Here is a 25,587-nt window from a genome sequence, read left to right on the forward strand (position 1 = left end):
CAATCTCCACCACATGAGGACACCCTGAAAAGGCGACCATCTGTGAACCAGGAGGAGAAGCATCACCAGGACCCATATCAGCTGGGTCTTGGTCTTGGACGTTCTGCTTCCAAACATATGAGAAAGAGATGCTTGTTTATAGGTCCCCAGTCTATGGTATGTTCTCTTATAGCACCCTGAAACAAGCTAAAACATCATGCAATCAAACAATACAGAGGGCTTCCCTGGCGGTCCGGTGGCTAAGACTTTGTGCCCCCAGTGCAGGGGACCTGGGTTCCATCCCTGATCAGGGAAATAGATCCCATGCACTGCAACTCAACACCTTCATGCCACCACTAAGATGCAGAACAGCCAAATACATAAATCAAATTAAAAAAAAAAGTTACTGGACATTTTTAGGACCACTATCTTGGAAAGATCTTACAGCAGTTCAGCTTCTGGGTCTTTAAATCTTCTAATCGACATCTTAGAATGTTCAAGCCAGGGTAACCCCGGTGGACGAGTTTCACCATGATGTGATGTCTGCTACCCGGGTCCTCATTTGGGACCTCAGCTGTCTCTGTGGACAGTGACAAAAAGTGGAATCACAGACATGATCCCCTTAAGTCATAAGTCACACAAGCACCTGCACAAAATTTCTGTGTGGTCCTGAAAAAAACAGGAATTCTGTTAGATCAAAGCTCACCCGTCTCTGTTGAGCTTTCAGGCAAGTTAAAGATAAGACTGTCTGGGCTTGGGGTTTGGTGTGGGGGGGCGGGTTGGTTTATGGCCCAGGATCAAGAAGGTGGCATCACAGTGATTGTGCGTCCACCATTTCTTTTCTATGACAAGCCCCAGTTTCAAAACAAGAACCACCTATAATACATCTTTGTGTCTGCCCGGCTTCACACAGGGTGGACGTTAAGGGGAAACAAAAATCCCGAGTGCTTCACATTAAACTGGGGACTCAGTGGGATTTCTCTACTTTCACCGAAATCTAAAGAATCTGTGATGTTTTCCACAGTTAACCAAAGAACCTAACCGTGTCTGTGTCATTAAAAAAATAAGAACAACAAAAGTGCAGCAGAAAATCTCTGCCTTCCGGTGAATCCTTGAAGGTTATGTGTTTGATGGTGGCTTTTTGTCCAACTCAGAAAATGTCATCGTTATTGATGATGATCTAAAAGAAATCATTTTTCATCCGGGACACGGGAGAAAGATAAGAAAATAGAGGCTGTTCAGTCTGCTAATGTCTTTTATATTTTTGGCAAAACAATTGATGAGTTTCTCTGGGAGAATAGGAAAGTAAAGGTTAGCAAGCCAAAGGTTAACGGGATCAGTGTAAAGAGTTGCGCACTTTTCAACTGCATTTCTTTCCAAATATTTTGAAGGCTTCCTGAAATGATTTTCTGACACACACACTTCGGGGAAGGGGAAAAAAAAAAAAAGTGCACATCTGTATTCTCAGAATAAAGATGACAAGTGGCACATCCTTCTTGGAATATGTGAGCTGATGGTTTTGCCCTCGGGAGTAAAAACACACGTGTGAACCATATTATCTGGGCGCCATAGCAACAGTAGGTCAATGATCAAGACAGGACGCGGTTCAGAGGGTCGGGCTGCCGTGTCATTCCCGAAAACAGCTCAGGCTTCAACACGGCTCTGCGGGGACAACCACAGGAATCAGGACACCGAGTTCAACGCCCTGGAGCTGCCAAGGCTGCTCTGTCGTGCTGAGCGGGGACCCTGACGCAAGAAGAAAAAAGGCACGCCTGTGTAGGAGCTTAGCTCATTGCATTCAATTCCCGTGGCTGCTGGAACAAACAGCCACACGTTCAGGGGCTGAAATCAACACTCAGTGTAACACCTTACTCTTCTGGATGTCATAAGTCTGAAAGGAGCGTTACAGGGATAAAATCAAGGTGCTGGCACACTGGCATTTCCTTCCAGAGGCTCGGGACTGGAGGGCAAGGGGTCCATTTCCTACCTTTTTGCTGCTTCTGGATGCTACCCACGTTCTTTGACTCTAGGTCAGGTTATTAGTCTTTTTTATTTAATATTTATTTATTTGGCTGTGCCAGGTCTTAACGACAGCAGGCAGGATCTTCGATCTTGCAACAAAGCAAGTGGGACCTTTAGTTGTGTCTTGAGGGATCTTTGGTTTTGGCTAAAGATTCAAACTCTTAGTGGTGGCATGTGAGATCTCGTTCCCTGACCAGGGATAGAAGCTTATGTTGGGAGTGTGGAGTCTTAGCCAGTGGACCACCAGGGAGGTCCCCAGGTCACGCTTTCTCCTGATTTCTGCTTCCATCCTCACAACCCCTTCTCTGACTCTGAACCTCCTGCGCAGGCAGATTATTTAGCACTGAGGCACCTGAGAAGCTTCAAAAGACATTACAAATCATTTCTTATTTTCCTAAGAGTTGTGTCAGAGGAGAAATTTGCAAGAGCAACGCCTGTTTGCACAGCAAGGTATAAGCTACATGGTAGCATGCCATGTGGAGAGAATCCATTTCTTTTCATAATACTCTGGGAAAATGGCAGAGCAATGCCTATACACCTTCTTAACAAAAATTGCGGACAAAGTGTGCGTGTCTCTATATGTACATCTATAATCTTCCTCATGATAAGAAACTTTTTTTTAAAATTGGCAACTGGGTTCTACTGTAACACACACACAGACATTTTTCTCTCTGAGTCCTAAAGTAGTTCCACCAGCAGTTACTGTATTGTGTTCACGGTTATCAGCAGACAAGCCATGAGACTTAAAGATGGTTGGTGCACGGATTTTTACACCCAGAGAAAACCTTCCAATAACACAGCTCGCATCACAATGCCTTTGGCATGTTCGCACCAACTCCCCTTCATGAATTCTCCTGCCACTAAGCAGATATCAACAATGAAGTGAAAAACCCTTCCTTCTACTCCACCAGCCTCATATGAATCAGCACGACTTTCCGCTGATTGAAAGCCACACCTGTGAAGCATGGTTGTGGTTTAGTCACTTCAGGCGTGTCTGACTCTTTGCAACCCCACGGGCTGCAGCCCGCCAGGCTCCTCTATCCATGGGATTCCCCAGGCAAGAATACTGGAGTGGGTTGTCATCTCCTCCTCCAGGGAATCTTTCCAACCCAGGGATCGAACCCCCGTCCCCGGCACTGGCAGATGGATTCTTTACCGCTGAGCCACCAGGGAAGCCCATTCTGAAGGATACTCACATTGAAAGGCTAAATGTTCCAACATGAAAAGATTTTGCATGTTGCCCTCTGGATCAAAGGATCCATTCTACAAAAAGATGAACACCCATGGCTGATTCATGTGAATGAATGTATGGCAAAAACCACTACAATATTGTAATTAGCCTCCAATTACAATTTTTTCAAAAAAAGATACTGAGAAAGTACACGTGGCGTGGATACCGGGGAGAAGCGTGACACAGAGGGAGTAGACAGCCGAGAAGAGATTATTGTACGTCTCCAGAAGAAAATGATAATCATGAGTGACTGAGGCTGTCACCTGCCCCAGGCCCTGTGTCCAGCAGGTGGAAGTTCTGATGTTGGCAGGTGGCAATTACTCTGACCTTGCTGGGGAGGTCAAGGTCACTGGAAGACTCTTCAGATCTTGCGAGAAAGATTTGAAGAGATGAAGCCACGTGCCCAGGGTCACACAGGAAGCGTAGGAACAACCAGGATTTTGAATCAAAGACTGTGAACGGAGCTCGGGTCTCAGTCATGCCACGTTTGGGGGCCACATGCCTTAGAACACACAGTGCTGCTGGGGGGTGGGGGCGGAAGTGAGAGACGGAAGACCACATGGTGTGACACTGTCTACCTTCCCCCCGGAAAACTCCACGTAACGTGCTTCCTAGTTCCTATCTTCTCAGGAAGGTGGAGAGGGAAATAGGGGCTATTCTAGCCAAACAGAAAGTGAGGGATGAGGACGAAAAGTGAGGCTCTCAGTAATACCAGGGTCAGAGCAGAAGGGATGGCTAGTACCCCATGAGGGACAGCGAGAGCTCATGAGTGGGTGCCTTTTACCTCTCCAAGGCTCACAAACCTGGATGGGCTAAATAAACTAATCTAAAGAGCAAAGCTTCCCCCATAGCTCAGGTGGTAAAGAAGCCACCTGCAATGCAGGAGACCCGGGTTCGATCCCTGGGCCGGGAAGATCCCCTGGAGAAGGAAATCGCAACCCACTCCAGTTAATCTAACCTGGAAAATCCCATGGACAGAGGAACCTGGCGGGCTACAGTCCATGGGGTTGCAAGAGTTGGACACGACTTAGCAACTAAACCACCACCATCAAAGTATACAGAGGTGGAAGAGCATCGAGGAAGCTCTGAAGCTGGGGTGAGGGCTTGAGCCCACCACAAGCTACAAAGACACTCTACCAGGATACTAAATATTATAATTTTTTTAGAGGACAAAAGTCTCCTAATTGACCCCTGTTGCTGCTGGTGTTCAGTTGCTCAGATGAGTCTGACGTTGTAGTGATTTCGGATCCCAGGGTGAATCTGACCCCCCTGGACTGCAGCACACTAGGCTTCCCTGTCCTTCACCAGCTCCTGGAATTTGATCAAACTCATGTCCATCGAGTCGGTGATGCCATCCAGCCAACGCATCCTCTGTCGTCCCCTTCTTCTCCCGCCTTCAATCTTTCCCAGCATCAGGGTCTTTTCTAATGAGTCAGCTCTTGGCATCAAGTGGCCAAAGTATTGCAGCTCCAGCACTGGTCCTTCCAATGAGTAATCAGGGTTTGTTTTCTTTAGGATTTACTGGTTGCATCTCCTTGCTGTCCAAGGGACTCTCAAGAGTCTTCTCCACAAGCACAGTTCAAAAGCATCAATTCGTCAGCATTCAGCCCTATTTATGGTGCAAGTCTGACATCCGTACGTGACTACTAGAAAAAACACAGCTTTGATTAGACGGACGTTGTCGGCAAAGTCATATCTCTGCTTTTTAATACACTGTCTAGGTTTGTCATAGCTTTCTTTCCAAGGAGTAACCGTCTTTTAATTTCATGGCTGCAGTCACTGTCTGCAGTGACTCTGGAACCCAAGAAAATAAATTCTGTCACTGTTTCCACTTTTTCCCCTTCTATTTGCCATGAAGTGATGGGACTGGATGCCATGAAGTGATGGGACTGGATGCCATGATCTTAGATTTTTGAATGTTGAATTTTAAGCCAGATTTTTCACTGTCTTAAAATTCCCTCCCCATGTTATCTCATGAACAAACTTTTGCCCTGGATGTTTGATTCCATAACTTCCTTGGATATGACTTTTGACATATCATGTATTACGTAAGTTGTATGCTGGAAAAAAATAGACACTCTACCCACTGTCTCCAAAGAAAAAGACTGACAACTTCGCATCTTCATGTCTTACGCACCTTTTCAAACCATTTTCTCCTCTAGAAGATTAGAGTTGAAAACTGCCACTTATGCTAACTAGAAATATGTAAAACGGGCTTATTTTAATAACTAGCTATAGAGTAGGATTCAGGGATTGGATAGGAAATACACATATCTTCAAATACAAACCTACCAGTCTACTGGAAATATTAAAGCCAGCTATTTTTCCTATCCCCCTTAGTTCACCCTCGTGAACTATCCAGTAAAAACAGTGGATTCGATGGCTTTGGAAGAAGGCATGCACCCCTCGGGGCAAAGATGTCAGCACTTGGTTTGGGCTGCAAAGTGGACATGTTTCAATCTTCAGAGACACTCTTGTTTCACACGCTAGGCATTGAGAGCAAAGAAAAAAGCTTTCTAGTTCAAAACATTTTTCACGAAGGACGAAATAGAGCTGTAGGTGTCAGGAGAAAGAACTATGAAAGAAAGGAGAGAGAGGTCAGCACGGGTGGTGTGGAAGTCAGAGAGTTGAGATGTAGGCGTGTTGACACCTCTAAGACCTTTTTTTTTAAAAGATTTTTTTTTAATGTGGACCATTTTTTAAATTGTTATTGAATTTGTTATGAGGCTGCTTCTGTTACACAGTTTGGGTTTTTATGGCCTTGCAGCTTGTGGGATCTTAGTCCCCCAACCAGGGATCAAACCCTCATCCCCCACATGGGACGGTGGTGTCTTAACCATCCTGGAACACCAGAGAAGAATCTCTAAGGCCTTGAGAAGCCGGGGAGACTCCTGAAGCTGAGACAGACATCTAAGGCAGAGGCAGTCACAGTGGAGGGCGAGAGTGGGCTGGCTAGGGCTCACAAAGTGAACACCACCCGAGAAATTGGTCCAGAGAAATCTCCCAGACCTCCAAGGGCTCTGAGTGCCCATATATGTCACACTTTGCTCCAGTGAGAGTCAGCGATTCCTTCCTGGAAGGAAGCTCAGTGGTGGCTTCTTGCCCTGATCATATATTCCTTTGCCTTTGGAGGGAAACAGGGGGAGTTACCCCACACTGGAGGACAGAACACCCCAAACAAGCAAGAAAAGTGAAACAGGTGGAAGCGAGGCAACAAGAGTGTTGGCCAAGGTGGGGGCCCCATGAGCAACTCGACGGGGTGGGCGCATCCCAGCAGCCTTTTCTTTTTTCTCCCAGCATCACTGGACATGGGAGTCTGGACAATAAGACACACAGACAATAATGAAAGGGACTCCCCCTCACTCACCCAGACACCCCAAATGTAGTGTGAAGTTTTTTTGGCGACATTTCGTGGCATGCAGGCCTAGTTCCCCGACCAGGGCTTGAATCTGCACCTCTTGCATTGCAAGAGGGGAGTCTCAATTGCTGGACCACCAGGTAAGTCCCTAGGCTGAAGCATTTTGACACAGTTCTGCTGTTGGCCCGAAAGTCTGGGGTTCTTGCAAGATGCTCTCCTTCAACTTTCAGGGGTTGTTTTGTGACTCACCCAACACGTCGAATCCCGAACCAAAGAGACTCAGAGAATCACAGCACCTACCCAGATGACTGACAAGCTGGCCGTGACTCTCTCCCCTGTTTGGACTGTTTCTGTGAACTTCCCACAAGACAATCTTGATGCCAATTCATCTGCCAACCTTTCACAAATGCTTAGCCCTGATTTCCTTAAGTCTAATCCCTACATGGACTACAACTAGAAACCAGTCCATCCTAAAGGAAATCAACCCTGATTATTCATTGGAAGGACTGATGTTGAAGCTGAAGCTCCAAAACTTTGGCCACTTGATGCAAAGAGCCCACTCGTTGGAAAACACCCTGATGGTGGGAAAGACTGAGGGCAGGAGGAGAAGGGGATGACAGAGGATGAGATGATTGGATGGCATCACTGACTCAATGGACATGAGTTTGAGTAAACATGGGGAGTTGGTGATGGACAGGGAGGCCTGTGTGCTGCAGTCCATGGGGTTGCAAAGAGTCAGACATGACTTACTGACTGAACACACAGTCATATATATGTTTGATGATTTTATGAATGAGAAAAAGATGGATATTTGGCTGACAACTGAGCACAAAGAAATTTGAAGTATCCAGTTAGATTCCAGCTTTCTGAGGATATCAGGCTGTGTTTTCAGAGCTGGCAGTTGGTGACACTGAATGTGTACGTGTGAACAGTCACCAGGAATGCCTGCAAAAGTTATAGTCTTTCTATGTAGCAACCACGTGTCCATCCACGGATACAACAAACATGTTAATAAGCTCATGGATATACATATGATAGACTCAACAGTGAAGTGAAAGTCACTCAGTCGTGTCCGACTCTTTGTGACCCATGGATTATGCAGTCCATGGCATTCTCCAGGCCAGAATACTGGAGTGGGTATCCTTTCCCTTCTCCAGGGGCTCTTCCCAAACCCAGGAATTGAACCAAGGTCTCCTGCCTTGCAGGCGGATTCTTTACCAACTGAGCCATCAGGGACAGACCTAATAAGAGAACAACAGTAACAATGAATGGTATTCACATATGATTATCCACATGCTGATGAAATTTCCGGAATCAGCCAACATGAGTGCTTTTTCTGGCCCTCCCCTAAGGCTTGTGGGATCTTAGTTCACTGACCAGGGATTTAACCCATGTCCCCTGCAGTGGACGCATGGGGTCTTAACCCCCTGGGCCACTGGGGAAGTCCCTTAGCATGGGTCCTTAATGTACCAAGAATGTTAGCTTCACGATGAATTTCCCAGTGCCCATCTTTGCCCTCAGTCTCCTTGCTCATGAACAATTTGAACCTCAGGCAAAACAGACTGCTTTGGTTTATTTGACAGCACAGGAGCACAGTGGACTCTGACGGTGTGACACGTAATATATCCCAGATTCTGCAAGGACAATATCTGGATGGCCACGGTGGGTGTCCTGCCTGACAATGATGACACGTAGTATCTAAAAAATGCACATAGGAATCTGGGCTTCCCAGGTGGCTCAGTGGTAAAGAATCTGCCTGCCACTGCAGGAGACCTGGGTTCTAATCCCCGGGTTGGGAAGATCCCCTGGAGGAGGAAATGGCAGCCCACTCCAGTATTCTTGCCTGGAGAATCCCATGGACAGAGGAGTCTGGCGGGCTTATATAGTTCATGGGGTCGCAAAGAGCTGGATGGGACTGAGTGAGTGAACAATACATAGGAATAAGGGAATCACATGCACTCTTTCCAAGGTCACTGCCAAGTCTGGATTTTGGACTAACACAGTAATACATGCTTATGCATAAGTCTTTCATGAGCAATAAGTTCTCAGAATATACTGAGCCTGCCTGGCAGTTGTCTGCGGCTGTGTTCATAGGAATGCAGAATGCCAAGGTCAAAAGAGTCTCATTACCACTTTTACTCACTTCAGACATATCTATTCAGCATCTATGCAATAATGCCTTCACATAACAGCTGCCTGTTAGTGTGAAGGATCGAGTCCTCTTTGCCTTCACTACTTTTTTGACATGATCTAATGGACACGGGTCTTCCCAGGTGGCTCAGATGGTGAAGAATCTGTTTGCAATGCAGGAGACTCACGTTTGATCCCTGGGTCAGGGAGATCCCCGGGAGGAGGACGTGGCAACCCACCCCAGTATTCCTGCCTGGAAAATTCCATGCACAGAGAAGCCTGGGGGGCTCCCATCCGTGGGGTCCCAAAGAGTCGGACATGACTGAGCAGGAGTACCAACACCACCACCAATGGACCCATTCTCTTCCCCTCTGCAAAGAAATCCTGGACCTTACCGTCTGAAAAATCTGAGAGCCCCGGCATAGGAAAAACACACTGTCATGAAAAGACACAGTCAAAAGACCCACTTACAAAGAAGGAAAAAACCACCAGGCCGATTGTACATAAACGGCAGCTCCATCATTTCATGAAAATTAGGTTACCGAGTCTAACTATTTGACACATATTTATTCCAATTAATTTCAATTAGGCAAAACAAGTGTCGATGGGTGTGCAGACATTCACTTCCCAGGCAGCTTGTCTGAGATCATTAGACATGATATTCACGCATGACTATTAGTACAACTGGTAGACCATGAATCGGTCCTTCCAGCAGTTGGTGCCATTGGGTAGAAGTTAAGTGGCAACGACCCTTAAATTAAATCTCCATTAAGGATTCCAATCAATCTTCAGAGCACATGAGTTCTTCCGCCCCTCCTTTTTTTTTGGTTAAGTAAATTAATAATGCATAAGGATTATGGAAACCAACTGAAGCAGCCTCTTTTTCATCTCTTTTTTTTTGGGGGGGTGGGAATGCTGTACAGAGGTCAGGCAAGGAGGGGCTAGGACTTTTGCAGGAGACGTTAAGTTATGAATATTCAAGGCAGAGTCCCCGAAGAATCACCCAAACGTGGCATATCTATCTCACAACCTTAGATCTACACAGTTGCCCATGAAGGGATGACAACTCTCCTTCTGAGGTCTGCAGACCCTGCATGCCATGGAGAGTTATCCAAGAGGAGGTCAGACCCATAGGGTCTTTTTCCAGGAAGAGGCTATTAAGAAGAAAAGGTTGTCAAGACCTTCCATAAGCCTAGGCCAGGATGGAAGCCCATGACCGGGTGAGCAGATGGGGTCAGGTTAGGTTTGCGCGGGAGACTGAGGAGAAGTTACTGAGGGCACGCTTGGTCAATGCAATTCCTCTGGGAATGTTTCCTTGCGGGAAGGAGGTAAATCATGGGGACAGCTGCATCTCTAAGAAATATCATTTCTCAGCAGCGACAGAGGAAAACGCTTGTGTGAGAATACAGCATATATCTCATGCCACACAACGGGTACACTTACAGAGAACTTTGTATGCACAAAACATCATACATAGAATTTTTTTTTTTTTCTAACATTGAAACACTCCTGAGCAGTATATTCTTTTTCACACTCTTGGGCTACTCTGGGGGCTCAGACAGTCAAGAATGCCTGCAGTGTGGGAAAGCCTGGTTCGATCCCTGGGTGGGGAAGATCCCCTGGAGAAAGGAATGGTAACCCACTCCAGTATTCTTGCCTGGAAAATTCCACGGACAAAGGAGCTCAGTGGGCTACAGTCCATGGGGTCGCAAAGAGTCAGACACAACTGAGCAACTCACACACACACACACACACACACACACACACACACAAACCCATTGTTTCTTCAGATTCTTTTTCCATACAGGTTATCGCAGAGTACATGAGTCCAATTCCCTCTGCTGTATGGCAGGTCCTCGCTAGTTCCCTATTTTATACATAGCACTGTGTGTGCATGTTGACCCCAATCTTGTCATTAATCCCTCCCCACCACACTTCCCCATTGCTGACTGTCAGTTTGGGTTTTTTCTGCAATCTGTGAGTCTGTTTCTGTTTTGTAAATAAGTTTACTTACATCGTTTTAAAAATTAGATTCCAGAACAGCTGAGGCAGCAGCCCTACGTGAAAAAAAAAAGACAAACAACCTAATCAAAAAAATGAGCAATCTGAATAGACATTTGTCCACAGAAGACGTACAGATGGCCAACAGGCACATGAATGGATGCTCCACATCGCTAGTCACCGGAGAAAGGCAAGTCAAAACCACAGTGAGGTATCACCCCACGTCGGTCAGAACGGCCACCATCAAAAAGTCTACAAATGACACGGGCTACAGAAGGTGTGGAGAAAAGGGAACTTTCCTACACAGTTAGAAAAGAAAGAAAGTGAAGTCGCTCAGTCATGTCCGACTCTTTGCGACCCCACGGACTGTAGCCTACCGGCTCCTTCGTCCGTGGAATTTTCCAGGCAAGAATACTGGAGTGGGTTGCCATTTCCTTCTCCAGCGGATCTTCCCGACCCAGGGATCGAACCTATGTTTCTTGTGTCTCCTGCACTGGCAAGTGGATTCTTTACCACTGTGCCACCTTGGAATCCCTCCAAATAACCTAGCTGTAAATGTTTTATTCCCATTTCCCAGAAGAAGTAACTGAGGCTTGGAGAGGTGTCAGGGGGTGTCTCCCTTCATCACCACCACAGCTTGGTTGCTAGAACCCCCAAAATCTTCCATCTCTGCTACGATGTCAAGTCAGGTCTTCATCACAGAAAAGCACCTCAGGGAGCACGCGACAAACCAGGTCTTAGGCAGCCGTGGAGTTAATAGCACCCGGGATAGAAAATGGTCCCTAATAAGGAATTCATACAAATCTCCAACCTACATTTTGCAAAATAAGCTTTAAGACGGGAACGCCGCATGGCCATGAACATTTAGGAAGACAACTACATTTTAAGAGCGCGTCCCAATGCAAACTGGATTGATGAAAGGGCGATTATAAAACACTTGCTTTTACAGGTACGCTGTTACTCAATCAATCTTCATTTTAACATCTATTTATCTCTCTCTAGTACTGCTTTTATTTACAATTGCTAGTATTGCCTGTGACATTTATCTCCATGAGCTTTTCAAGGTGCGTTTCAGGAGAAGGGAATTAAAAGACTGTTTCCATTTGTTTCCCTTTCCAATTCACTCTTTTTTTAAAATTACAAACACAAGGACAGATGCATCCTCCATGGGGTTTATACGCTTAACTGCATCTTTATTTTCTTTACAGTTTCTTTAGATGGTACATATTTCTTGATCTTTATTTAACAAAGATCTTTGCAGTATTTACTCTTGCAAAGTCTCCCATGGACGGAGGAGCCTGGCGGGCTATAGTCCATGGGGTCAAAAAAAGAGTTGGACACAACGGAGTGACTAACACTTTCACTTTCAAATGAGTAAAAGCTGCAAGCAAATGAATAAACTACAACAAAAATAAAAGCGATAAGAACACCACCCCCCAAAACTCAGAAGGCTCTGAAGACCTAAGTTTGGCTGATAAGAAATAGCCAGGAACAAGCTTCGAAGCTGAGAAGTTTTGCTTTGTTTTGGTGTTCAGAGAAGTGATTGGAGACCAAGGCAATGATGAATTTAGAGTTTTAGCTGCAGAGCTGATGGGAGCGGATGCAGGTTCTGACCAAGTCCATGCTAACTTTCGTGATCTTGTCAAGCATCACTCAAGAATGCTGTCTCCTGCATTCCCACGCAGGGGTTGGCAGCATGGACCTCACACCCCTTGGAGTCTGGGAAATATTTCACAAGTTCACTGAGAACACACCCACCTTCGTCATAATATGGAATTGTCACGGACCATTTCCACCTTGTTCACGATTGTACCGACGGTGCCAAAAGTTGGGAAAACTGTTGGCACCTTACCCGTCATCAAGGCAGTGAATGCAGAGTGTAGTAATATTCATCACCACCATGCTCTGGAATATAAGAATGTCAGTTTCATTTCAGAAGGTTGTGTATCTTTGTGATGCTTGTTTATCTGAGTGCACTGGGTCTTAGAGGCAGCAAGCACAGTCTTCTATCTTCATCGCAGCTAGCAGACCTTTAGTTGCGCCATGTGGGAGCTAGTTCCCTGACCAGGGATTGAACCTGAGGCCCCCTGCACTGGAAGCTTGGAATCTCACCCACTGGACTGACAGGGAATTCATTCCCTAGAATGGTTCAGATGAAGCAGTAAACATAGCTGATTTTCTTAAATATCTAGAGTAGGTGTCTTTGGGTTATCCTGCATGAAGAAATGGGATGTATGCTCTTCCCTTTCCCAATGAAGTTCAATGTTTGTCTCCAGGGGGGAGAAAAAAAAAAGTGGGCCACTGTTTGAGAAGCAAGGAAAAACAGTAGCTCCCACTTTTACTTGATACAATCACTGACAGACCATCTATGGCCACTGAGACCTGGGTATGTGGCAGACGTTTTCTTGAAATTGAAGAAAGTGAACTTGTCACTTCCTGGAAAACAACTGGCAGTGTTTGTTGCCAGTGACAAATTCAAGGTTGCAGGAAAAAAAATTAGAATTTCAGACGTCTTACATCTGCCACTACGAACTTGATGGGCTCCCAACACTTAAATAACTCATTCCTGAGTTGGCGATGGACAGGGAGGCCTGGCGTGCTGCGGTCCACGGGGTCGCAGAGAGTTGGACACGACTGAGCAACTGAACTGAACTGAATGACGTCAGCGGCGATGTTAATAAGTGTGAGGCTTCTGTCACTGCTGCTGTTGTCTTTGGTTTTATTTTGCCTTCCCCGCTCATACACTGGGAAGAAGGAAACCTCCAGGCTGCAGCTGTGTCCCGGGGAAGGAACAAACAAAAAGTTGGGGAGGAACTCAAGTTTCCAACACGTGTATCAGCAGACTGCTTTCCCCGTCAAACCTCCAGATGACATCTCAGCCCTGGCTGACACGTAAATTGCAGCCTCGTGAGAAATCATGCTTGGATCGTGTAAAGGACCTGATGCCTGGGTTCCTGACCCACGGTGACTGTGAGATGATGAATGTGTCTCATTCCCAGCCCTTTGGGTTGTGGTTTGTTGTTCTTCAACAAGTACACAATGGATACAATGAGTGTGCGGGCATTTCTGCTTCTACGTTAAGTCACAGTCAGTATCACTGTGAGTAGCAGTCATCATGCTGTTTACTTGCTTCAGTCATGTCTGACCCCATGGACTGTAGCCCGCCAGGCTCCTCCGTCCATGGGATTCTCCAGGCAAGAATCCTGGAGTGGGTTGCCATGCCCTCCTCCAGGGGATCTTCCCCACCCAGGGATCCAACTCAGGTCTCAAGCACTGGCAAATGGACTGTTTACCACTGAGCCAGCTGGGAAGCCTTACCTATCATGGTTTGTATTAATTGATACCTTCATTATTTTAATTTTTAAAAAGCCGCTCTTTATTTTTGTGACATTTATTTTATCTCCCTGTGCTGGGCCTTAGATTTTCCACATAGCAACTTTACTGGCACTATGTGAACCCTTAGCTGTGTCCTATGGGGTCTAGCTCCCTAACCAGGGATGGAACTCAGGGCCCCTGCACTGGCAGCTCCGAGTCTGAGCCGCTGAACCACTTAGAGGTTCCCTAACTGATCTAATTGCTCATGATCTGGACATCCAAGCATCTCAGACACAGCAAGTACTTAACGAAACTTGCAGCAATTTTTTGGGAGAACATACTCATTTTAATTCACAAACACACATAAGGCGTTGCGATAGATTCCGCATATGAATATCAAGGGGATCGGGGTTTGGTTTCAGAGCTCCTGTAATTTATCACTGGTGGTGGGAGGCACACTTGTAAATAAGCTTCTATAATTAAATATTCCACAAAGTACATTACTGTATGGAAAGGACATGTGCAAACACTACATCACAATTATACCTTGAAGGAAGCTACAAAGCTAATGCCACTTTGCAGAGACAGACTCTGCATTCTGAAAAATCACTAGGGCTTTTTGTCATAAGTCAAATGCTGCCCCCTACCCAGAGATGTCCACACCCTGATCCCTTGTACTGATAAATATGTCAAGTGAAGGCTTCCCTGCTGGCTCAGCTGGTAAAGAATCCACCTGCAATGTGGGAGACCTGGGTTCGATTCCTGGGTCAGGAAGATCCTCCCCTGGAGAAGGGAAGGGCTACCCACTCCAGTATTCTGGCCTGGAGAATTCCATGGACTGTATAGTCAGTGGGGTTGCAAAGAGTCTGACATGACTGAGTGACTCTCACTCACATGACAGTTACGTAACTAATGTTACAGACCTTAAGATATGGAGATGCTACTGCATTATGGCTGACTCAATCCCACCTTTTTCAAGCTCAAAAGTGGGAGAGCCATGGCAGAAGGCAGAGAGATGAGAAGCGTGAGAAGGACTCAGGGTCTGGCTGTTGGTTTGAAAACAGAGGAGGCAACATGGCAAGGCACACACAGAGGGCTATGAGAAGCTCAGACGGGCGCAGCTGCTGGCCCACAGTCAACAAGGAAATGGGGAACTCAGTCCCACAGCCAGAAGGAGCCGAATTCTGCCAGTCACCAGGAAGGGGTTTCTTCCTCTGAGTCTCCAGATCACACGTCTGGCCGTCCATAACCGTGAGTTTAGTCTTACAGAACGCAGAGCAAAAAAATCAAAGACACACTGTAAACTTCTGACCTACATTCCTGGGAGAAAAGGAACGTGTGATGTTTGAAGCTGCTACATTTGTCTTCATCGTTTTATGACAGGATCAGAAAACTGATCAAACTGGCTAATCCCAAAGGAAATCAACCCTGAATATCCATTGGAAGGACTGATGCTGAAGCTGAAGCTCCAATCCTTTGGCCACCTGATGCGAAGAACAAACTCATCTGAAAAGACCCTGGTGCTGGGAGAGATTGTTGGCAAAGGGAGAAAGGAATGGCTAGGATGAGATGGTTGGATGGCATCACCCACTCGATGGGCATGAGTTTGAGTAAACTCCAGGCGTTGGTGACGGACAGGGAGGCCTGGCATGCTGCAGTCCGTGGGGTCGCAAGGAGTCGGACATGACTTACTGATTGAACAGCAACAACAAAAAACGTAGCTTTCAGTGGCAGGGGTGCAGGGGTGGTGAGGAGAAAATGCTCTCAAAACAATGGTATCTGTTAGCATGAGCCAAGATGTGTGCCCATGACCAAGGAGAGGAAACGACAAGTTATCGGACGCGGCTAGAACACAAACTCAGAGAGAAGAGGAAACACAGACAGGAAGATAAGGGTCAGGGATGCGTCTCAAGAAAGCAAGTCCCAGGATTTGTCTGCAGGATAGACGAGACAAAAAGAGAATCTGTAGGAAGGATGATCAATCAGAAATAACCTAGATAAGCCACAACAAGACGCAAAACGAAGAGAATGGCACCTGGAATCAATAAAAGTGAACCCATGCAAGGCCAGTTCAGGAATCAATAAAAGTGAACCCATGCAAGGCCAGTTCAGTTCAGTTCAGTCGCTTAGTTGTGACTCTTTGTGACCCTATGGACCGCAGCCCACCAGGCTTCCCTGTCCATCACCAACTTCTGGAGCTTGCTCAAACTCACGTCCATCACGTTGGTGATGCCATCCAACCATCTCATCTCAACAGTATGAACAGTATGAAAAGACAGAAAAGGTATAACCCATGCAACAGACACTTCCACAGTGGAGTCAACACAAGTCGATACAAATTAAATGTAGAGTTTGTGAGACAAAGCGAAGATAACTAGCCTATTTTGAGATGAAGGGAACCAGAAGATGGCCATGCAGTTACCCATGAGTAAGAGGTGGTCTGGGGCTTCCGCGGTGGCTTTGTGGTACTGCAGGAGATGTGGGTTTGATCACTGGCTCAGGAAGATCCCCTGGAGGAGGAAACGGGAACCCACTCCAGTCTTCTTGTCTGGGAAATCCTGCGGACAGAGAAGCTTGGAGGGCTAGAGTCCACAGGGGGTCACAAAAGAGTTGGACATGACTTAGCCAGTAAACAAGAGAAGACTTGGGTGGATATAATTTTTTTTTCTTTCCCCTCAGGGAGTGGGGAGGTTAATTCATTCTGTTTGGGATGTGTCCGGTTGAAGCTGTGTAGCAATTTACAACACCAATTGCAACTTTGGGTCACAGTAAGAGCTGGTGGCGGTGGTGGAGGCTGGGAGTGGGGGGAGGTTGGGAATTATTTCTAAGAGGAAGTGGCTACAGCCAGGAATGAATATAAAATGAGAGCCGAGAAAGCGCAAGGGGAAAATCTCCACACTTAACAGATAGGAAGGAGGGTGGTAGGGGGCTTCCCAAGTGACTCAGTGGTAAAGAATCCATCTGCAATGCAAGAGACCCAGGTTCAATCCCTGGGTCGGGAAGATCTCCCACAGAAGGGAACAGCTACCCACTCCGGTATTCTTGTCTGGAGAACCCCACGGACAGAGGAGCCTGGCGGGCTTTAGTTTTTTGCAAAGAGTAGGACATGACTGAGCGACTGAGGCTATTACTTTCACCAAGTCAGAAAGAAGGTGTAAGGGCACAGAGAAGATTCGAGATGAGCAATGCCAAGCTAAAAGGGAATCAGTCATAGAAGCTCCAAGTGCTCAGTTCGGTAAGAATCAGAAGGAAAGGGGCCAAGAGCTGGAGACATCAACACAGAGGCCACATTGTGAACATGGAGGGTGGAAGAGATTGTCGTGCAGAAGAGACGCAAGGTCTTCTGGAGGGCGGGTTAAAGGTGTGGGGGTATTCATCAATGCTAGAGAGGGTGAGGCATGGGATCCAGAGGCTGCAACTGCTTTGCTGTACCGCTGTGTGTGTGTGTGTTCATCACAACTGTCCGAGGGGGCACCATCTGTACATCCGCCTCGAGGAGGGGACCTGGGTACAGGGTCACATGACCGGGAGCCGTGGACTTGTAAAAGCAGGTGTGCTACCCGGCCTTTGGTGCAAGACTTTGTTCTCTGCAACTGTGCGAGACGAGGGAGGGATGGGGAGAGACAGAGAGAGGGAGGGAGGCTGCCCACTGAAGGATGCAGCCATATGGAGTAAGGAAATGAATGAAGGGCTTCCCTGGTGGCTCAGTGGTAAAGACCACCAGTGCAGGAGACACGGGGTCGACCCCTGATCTGAGAAGATCCCACGACTAAATCCGTGAAAGTCCCTCAGGCAGGACTCTCTGCAACCCCATGGACTATACAGTCCATGGAATTCTCTAGGCCAGAATACTGGCGTGGGTAGCCTTTCCCTTCTCTAGGGGAGCTTCCTGACCCAGGGATCAAACCCACATATGCCACAAGTAATGAGCCTGAGCCCTGGAGACTAGGAACCCCAACTAGTGAGCTCATGCAACACAAATCCTGAAGCCCGAGTGGACTAGAACCTCTGCTCGGCAACAAACGGGGGCCACCACAATGAGAAAGCCACCCAGTGCAACTCAAGAGTAGGCCCCGCCCACCGCTGGCAAAGATGCGTCTAGCAAAGCTATGGTTTCTCCAGCAGTCATGCATGGATGTCAGAGTTGGACCATAAAGAAGGCTGAGCGCCAAAGAATGGATGCTTTCGAGCTGTGGTGTTGGAGAAGACTCGTGAGAGTCCCTTGGACTGCAAGGATATCCAACCAGTCCATCCTAAAGGACATCAGTCCTGAGTATTCATTGGAAGGACTGATGCTGAAGCTGAAGCTCCAATACTTTGGCCACCTGATGCAAAGAGCTGACTCATGGGGAAAGACCCCAATGCTGGAAAAGACTGAGGCGGGAGGAGAAGGGGACGACAGAGGATGCGTTGGCTGGATGGCATCACTGACTCAATGGACATGAGTTTGAGTAAACTCCAGGAGTTGGTGATGGACAGGGAGGCCTGGGGTGCTGCAGTCCGTGGGGTCGCAAAGAGTCGGACACAACTGACTGACTGAACTGAACTGAATGTCTTTTAATTTCATAGCTGCAGTCACTGTCCGCAGTGATTTTGGAGCCCAAGAAAGTAAAGTCTACCACTGTTTTCAATTTTTCCGCATCTCTTCACCATGAAGTGATGGAACTGGATGCCACAATCTTAGTTTTCTGAATGCTGAGTTTTATGCCAGCTGCTTCCCGTGAAATCCATCGTGCACAACACCATCAGGCATGGGACTGAAAATCATTTCCACTCCCCACTGTCTCATTCTTTATTTGATCATGGAGCGTTTGATACAGTGCCTCAGAGGCAATAAGAAGAAGCAAAGAACAGTTGTCTTTCTTCCAAGATACATGGGTAGGCACAGATGTCGTATCTCAAGAAAGAAACCTGTTTGCTGCATCTGCTACAGCCTGAATTCATTTACAATCCTAACATGATTGAAGTCTGCCTGGTTACACGACACTCAAGCCTCTCGCAAAGATGCTCAGTGCAGAGGGGAGTCGGGGAAGGGCAGGGAACACACTTGAGCCTCCAGCTTTGCAGAAGAGTCATTTCCTCACCCTGAATCCTGGGAGAAAAATGAGCCTTTTGTTTAAAAAAAAAAAAAATGATGCTTGCAATCCTGGAAGGGAGATTCTGAGTACGTTCTTTACTTTTCTTCTCTGAAGTGCAGAAGTATAACTCCCCGGAGTATGAGAAGCACTTGGGCATTTTACAGCAGGCTGTACAGAAGGAGGGTGGTTTATCCCTTCCAAGACAACAGGTTTGAGCATCACTTGTCTATAAAGTGACAAACTGACCGACTTGCTTTAAAGACAAAACCTTGTACATTTCTGCTTATCATCCTTTCACTCGACTGGACCACTGAAGTCACCAAGAGGGTGAAACACACAGGCAGCTGCTCTGTGTGTGTGTGTGTGTGTGTGTGTGTGTGTGCATGTGTGTGCATGCGTGTGTGTGTCTTTAGTCATGTCTGACTCTTTGCAGCTTCATGGACTGTAGCTCACTAGGCCCCTCCATTCATGGGATTCTCCAGGCAAGAATACTGGGGTGGGTTGCCATTTCCTCCTCCAGGGGATCTTCCCGACCCAGGGATCGAACCTGCGTCTCTTACATCTCCTGCACTGGCAGGATTCTTTACCACTGCACCACCTGGGCAGCCCACTGAGGCAGCTGCTTATAGCTGTGATGCTATAATTCTCAGAAGCACATTAGTGCCTTCCTTCCAACCTTCCAAGGCTCCTGTCACCTTAAAAAAATGCAGAACATGAGAGGTGCAAGTTAAGTTTTCTTTGGGGCAAAATGAGAACTGCAGCCCATCAGATAACTCTGCGAGATTGCTCCACAGAGACTGGGGGAAGGCCAGTATAGATGTGATTTTGGTGGAGGGGGTATACATGCCAATCAAACACATAATTTTTTGTAGAAAAAGTTTTGCTAGTCATGAGGCGCAGTCATCAATCACCAGGAAGGACTTGAGCGCTTTTCTAGATATAAGGAGATGCAAGAATGGGGCTCATCAAGTCAGCTCCTGAAAATACCTAGCTCTCTGAAGACCTGACCTGCCAGTCTTTCCCAGAGCACAGGTGCCTCCTGTGTGCGGTCCCCCCTGAGCTCCTTTCAGGGGGTGTTGAAGGTCAGCAGCTGAAGCTGCACGTGTTGTAAACCTTGTAGAGGCCCATGGCAAGTGCCCATGGCGAGCGCCAGTGTGTAGTGGACACAGGCTTCCTCAACCATAGCACAATTTGAATTTCAGCTCTTGTAATTAACACACACAAAAGCATCCTCAAACACATACAGACACACAGATGCACATGAATGCATGAATTCAGACACACACGTATACACACAGGTATACGCACACGCACACACACAGGTATATGCACACGCACACACACAGGTATACACACACACACACACACAGGTATACACATATGCAGACACACAGGTATACACACACATGAGCCCACAGTCATGAAAACATTAAAGAGCTTCCAATGGCTAGAAATAAAATAATACTTCACCCTCCCTTCCCCGATGCTCTTTCAGCCTTAAGCCTACAATTTTGTCACTGTGTCCTTCTCCCGCTGAAAACAACCGCCCTCAAATGAAGTACTTTTCCCCTCATCTGTAAACAGACATGATAATTACTCTTCCACGGATATCATATGACTCTGAAATGACAATGGAAACGAGATTGGTGACAAGTTGGAAGGCAGGTCATTAGGGAGGGTAGCAGAGGCCTCTGATGGCACCAATATCTATTCTGTACTCCATTCATAATTACAGACTTATTACCTGAGCACAGAGCTACTGTGCTAAAGACTACATTTCCCAGAATCCTTGCTAAAGACTACATTTCCCAGAATCCTTGGTGGCTTAGTTTGCTCATGTGACTGTGTCCCAGCCAATAAGAAATGAAAGGGCAACAAATTGCAAAACAAGCTCTTGAGTCATCTTGGAAAACAGCACTGAAGGATGATTTTTTTAAAAAAGGGAAACTTCCTGGTGATCAAATGGCTAAGAGTCCTCGCTCTGAATTCAGGAGGTTTGGGTTTGATCTCTGGTCAGGGAAAACTAGATCCTACATGCTGGAATTAAATTATAAAAACGAACAAACAAACAAAAAAACAGGATGGAAGGAGTTTGAACCCCCCAAAAAAATCTTAACAGAAAGCCACCATGAAACCAGTGACATTCAATAGTGTGTAAGTCACATTTAATTTGGGTCTCTGTTACTAAAGAAATCAGTCCTGAATATTCACTGAAAGGAGTGATGCTGAAGCTGAAAGTCCAATCATCTGACCACGTGATGCAAAGAAGTGTCTCACTGGAAAAGACGCTGATGCTGGAAAACATTGAAGGCAGGAGGGGAAGGGGACGACAGAGGATGAGATGGTTGGATGGCATCACCGACTCAATGGACATGAGTCTGAGCAAGCTCCAGGAGTTGGTGATGGATAGGGAAGCCTGGCGTGCTGCAGTCCATGGGGTCACAAACAGGCGGGCACAACTGAGCGACTGAACTGAACTACTAGTGCAAAAGCCTTTATTCCAACGGATAACTGCAGCAGTGAGAACTCAGACAAATGGTGAAACAGCCAGTTTACTGTGAGCTTTGCCTCACTTCTCAGGACTCATCTCCTTTCTCCCAGTTCTGCTCTCCTCCCAGCCCCTAACCCCACAGCACAGCGTCTCAGACTGCCGCCCATCTGTCCTGGCATCGATGGCTCCCAGTCTCCCTTCCCTGGCTCATCTAGGGTGGGTGAGGAAAGTCATGGGCCGGGGCGGGGGAGGGGCTTGAGCCCTTTCAAAAGATCAGCTGGTCTAAGAGAGAGGTCTGTCCTTTGCCCTAGAGTGTTCTGGATAGTTCTTCTTCATCTTCATCTTCTCTCGTGGAGCCTCCAAGTGTCACCTTCACTTGGAGGTGCGACCCATAGATGGCAGCCCACCAGGCTCCGTGATCCCTGGGATTCTCCAGGCAAGAACACTGGAGTGGGTTGCCATTTCCTTCTCCAATGCATGAAAGTGAAAAGTGAAAGTGAAGTCCGCTCAGTCATGTCCGACTCTTAGTGACCCCATGGACTGCAGCCTACCAGGCTCCTCTGCCTGTGGGATTTTCCAGGCAAGAGTGCTGGAGTGGGGTGCCATCGCCTTCTCCAACGCATGAAAGTGAAAAGTGAAAGTGAAGTCCTCTCAGTCATGTCCGACTCTTAGTGACCCCATGGACTGCAGCCTACCAGGCTCCTCTGCCTGTGGGATTTTCCAGGCAAGAGTGCTGGAGTGGGGTACCATCGCCTTCTCCAATGCATGAAAGTGAAAAGTGAAAGTGAAGTCCGCTCAGTCATGTCCGACTCTTAGTGACCCCATGGACTGCAGCCTACCAGGCTCCTCTGCCTGTGGGATTTTCCAGGCAAGAGTGCTGGAGTGGGGTGCCATCGCCTTCTCCAACGCATGAAAGTGAAAAGTGAAAGTGAAGTCCTCTCAGTCATGTCCGACTCTTAGTGACCCCATGGACCGCAGCCCACCAGACTCCTCTGCATGTGGGATTTTCCAGGCAAGAGTGCTGGAGTGGGGTGCCATCGCCTTCTCCGAGTTCCATCCACTATGAGTCTCCTAAGCGTTAAATACCTCCTCTGGGCTAATCTCTGAGTAAAGAAACCCCGTCAAGTGATGGTTCCGACTCCTGGGTGAGATGAGGAAGCAGGGTTGGCATCGGTCAGTTTGACCTCAGAGCCACTCAGATGCAATCCTTCCACGCTGCTCTGTCTCAGAAAAATCCATCCTTTAGACCCTGGAGAGGGCTGTGGTGGGCCCCGTCACCCACTCCACACATTCCTACTCCAGGTTTCCCTCTGCAGTTTCATTAATTCATCGGATGATTTCATTTTAGCACATTATTTACCGGAGACCTATTAATACAACTTTTGTTAGTGGAATGTGATCGATACGGGATGTATCAACATATTTTCAAAGAGGGATACGATTAACATCACCATGTGAAGTTGTTGAAGGTTAAAGTTGACCAAGGTTCCATTATACAATGTATGACTGTCTTTATCACTCACGGTTCTGCTCTGGTAGGTTTTTGTTCCAACCTTCTGTATATTATAAATGCAAAATTTTCAAAAGTGATGCATTGTGAAATTTTGAACGAAGAAGAATTTCTTTGGTGAATTTTAATGCAGATGAATTTTCCGACTGACATGTATACTAGTGTCTCAGAACATGACAGGTCTTCAGAATATGGCTCTGATTCACACAATGTATATATTACACCAACAAAGAGACAAAAGACCTTAGTGATTGATCTGATAAAGAAAGTGAATATGAAACTCACACTACTGGAGAACGCTCCTTTGATCCTATAGAAGAGTGGATTGAAGAGACTATTTCACTAGAATTAGAAGACTTTACAGGTGTGCATTCCCATCTCTTTCCATCCTAAAGGAAATCAGTCCTGAATACTCATTGGAAGGACTGATGCTGAAGCTGAAACTCCAATCCTTTGGCCACCTGATGTGAAGAACTGACTCACTGGAAAAGACCCTGATGCTGGGAAAGATTGAGGGCAGGAGGAGAAGGGGACGACAGAGGATGAGATGGCTAGATGGCATCACTGACTCGATGGACATGAGTTTGGGTAAACTCCAGGAGTTGGTGATGGACAGGGAGGCCCGGCATGCTGCAGTCCATAGAGTCGCAAATAGTTGGACACGACTGAGCGACTGAACTGGTGTGTCAGGAAACCTTAGTGAAATAACAGAATTCATTTGGAGCTGGTCAACACAAAGATCACCAGCCACGGGCAACAGTTTCTGCAAAAATCCTCTGGTCAATAATGAGTGGAGTCGGGGCAGGTGACACTGAATTAGAAATGTGAAGAAACTGCACCCATGACCTGGTTCCACCAACCACAGACACTCGTCAGGTTCTGGGAACACTCAGGCAGACCTAACTTACAAGTAGTATGTGGATATGCTGGGCATAGCAAATGGGTCTGGTTTCAGGACTCAGCCCCTCTCTTGTATTGACAGATAGCAAGCAGTACGTAACAACACTTTCTTTGCAGGACTTAAGTATATCCACTGGCCTAGATGGTAAAGAATCCACCTGCAGGGTGGGAGACGTGGGTTTTGATCCCTGGGTTGGAAAGTCCCTTGGAGAAGGAAACAGCAACCTGCTCTAGTTTGTGGCTTGGAAAATCGCAAGGACAGAGGAGCCTGGTGGGCTACAGTCCATGGGGTCACAAAGAGTTGGAAAACAACTGAGCAACTAAAACTACATGGATCCTTCTTGGCTGCCCTACCCCTTGCTGTGTAGCCTCCAAGCCATGTTCTGTGGCCATCTGAGATGTTTTCAGAAATTAGATCTTTGAATATGGATGTTGTATGTATTATTGTAAACTAAGTATCGTCCTTGCTACTGACATTGATTTCTGAAATACAGATGTTCTGAATTTGCAATCACCGTGGAGCAGGTGGCAACTCCTTTCTCTCAAAACTTTTCCAGCTAACATACGTACTATCAAACTTTTGTTCAAACAGCTTATTGGAATGTGACATGGCCCCGAGAGGCCAGTAACGCAATTGTTGATGTAAACTGAAATGGAGTCTCTGAAATAAGATGACAGAAACTCAGTCATGCAGTAATTGGCCAGATCACCCAGAATGTTCTGGTTGTTTCTTTAAAAAAAAAAAAATTCCCTTGTACTCTCAATAAAATAAGAATTTGGGAACTCCCTGGTGGTCCCGTACTTTCCAGGTGCTGCAAGTGGTAAAGAATTCACGTGATAATGCAGGGGACCAAGGAGATATGTGTTTGATCCCTGGGTCAGGAAGATCCCCTGGAGGAGGGCATAGCAAGCCACTTCAGGATTCTTGCCTGGAGCATCCCATGGACAGAGGAGCCTGGTGGGCTACAGTCCAAGGGGTCACACAAAGTCGGACATGACTGAGCATCTGAGCACACAGTAGTGGTCAGAACGCTGTGATTTCACTGCCGAGGGTGTAGGTTCGATTCCTGGGTGGGAACTAAGATCCCGCAAGCCACACAGCACAGTCAAAAATAAATAAAAACACACAGGTGATAGCAACTTTATTTTGAAAATGAGAACACAATGTAGAAAGCTCTGTAGTGAACTCGCAGACACCCTGACAATCTGTAGATTGCGATCCAGAAGCAGTTCTGCAATGTATGTGCAAAACGTTTACAACCGTCCTGGATCCCACGGTAGGAAGCATCTTTTCTCCGTCGTCTTCTACATCTTGTCAACCACTAAGTGCTATCCACTTCATCTCCTACAGAACTCTTGAATCTGTCTAGTTTTCACGTTCTCCAGGACTACACTGAAGACTCTGATCTCTGCATCGCACTGAGAATGGTCTACTAAGTGAGATCATCCCTGTCCTCTGATTTAATGAAATTAAGACTCTTGCTCCTTAGAAGAAAAGCTATGACCAACTTAGACAGCATATTAAAAAGCAGAGACATTACTTTGCCAACAAAGGTCTGTCTAGTCAAGGCT

This window comes from Capricornis sumatraensis, chromosome X, assembly GCF_032405125.1.
Source record: "Capricornis sumatraensis isolate serow.1 chromosome X, serow.2, whole genome shotgun sequence".
Lineage (NCBI taxonomy): Eukaryota > Metazoa > Chordata > Mammalia > Artiodactyla > Bovidae > Capricornis > Capricornis sumatraensis.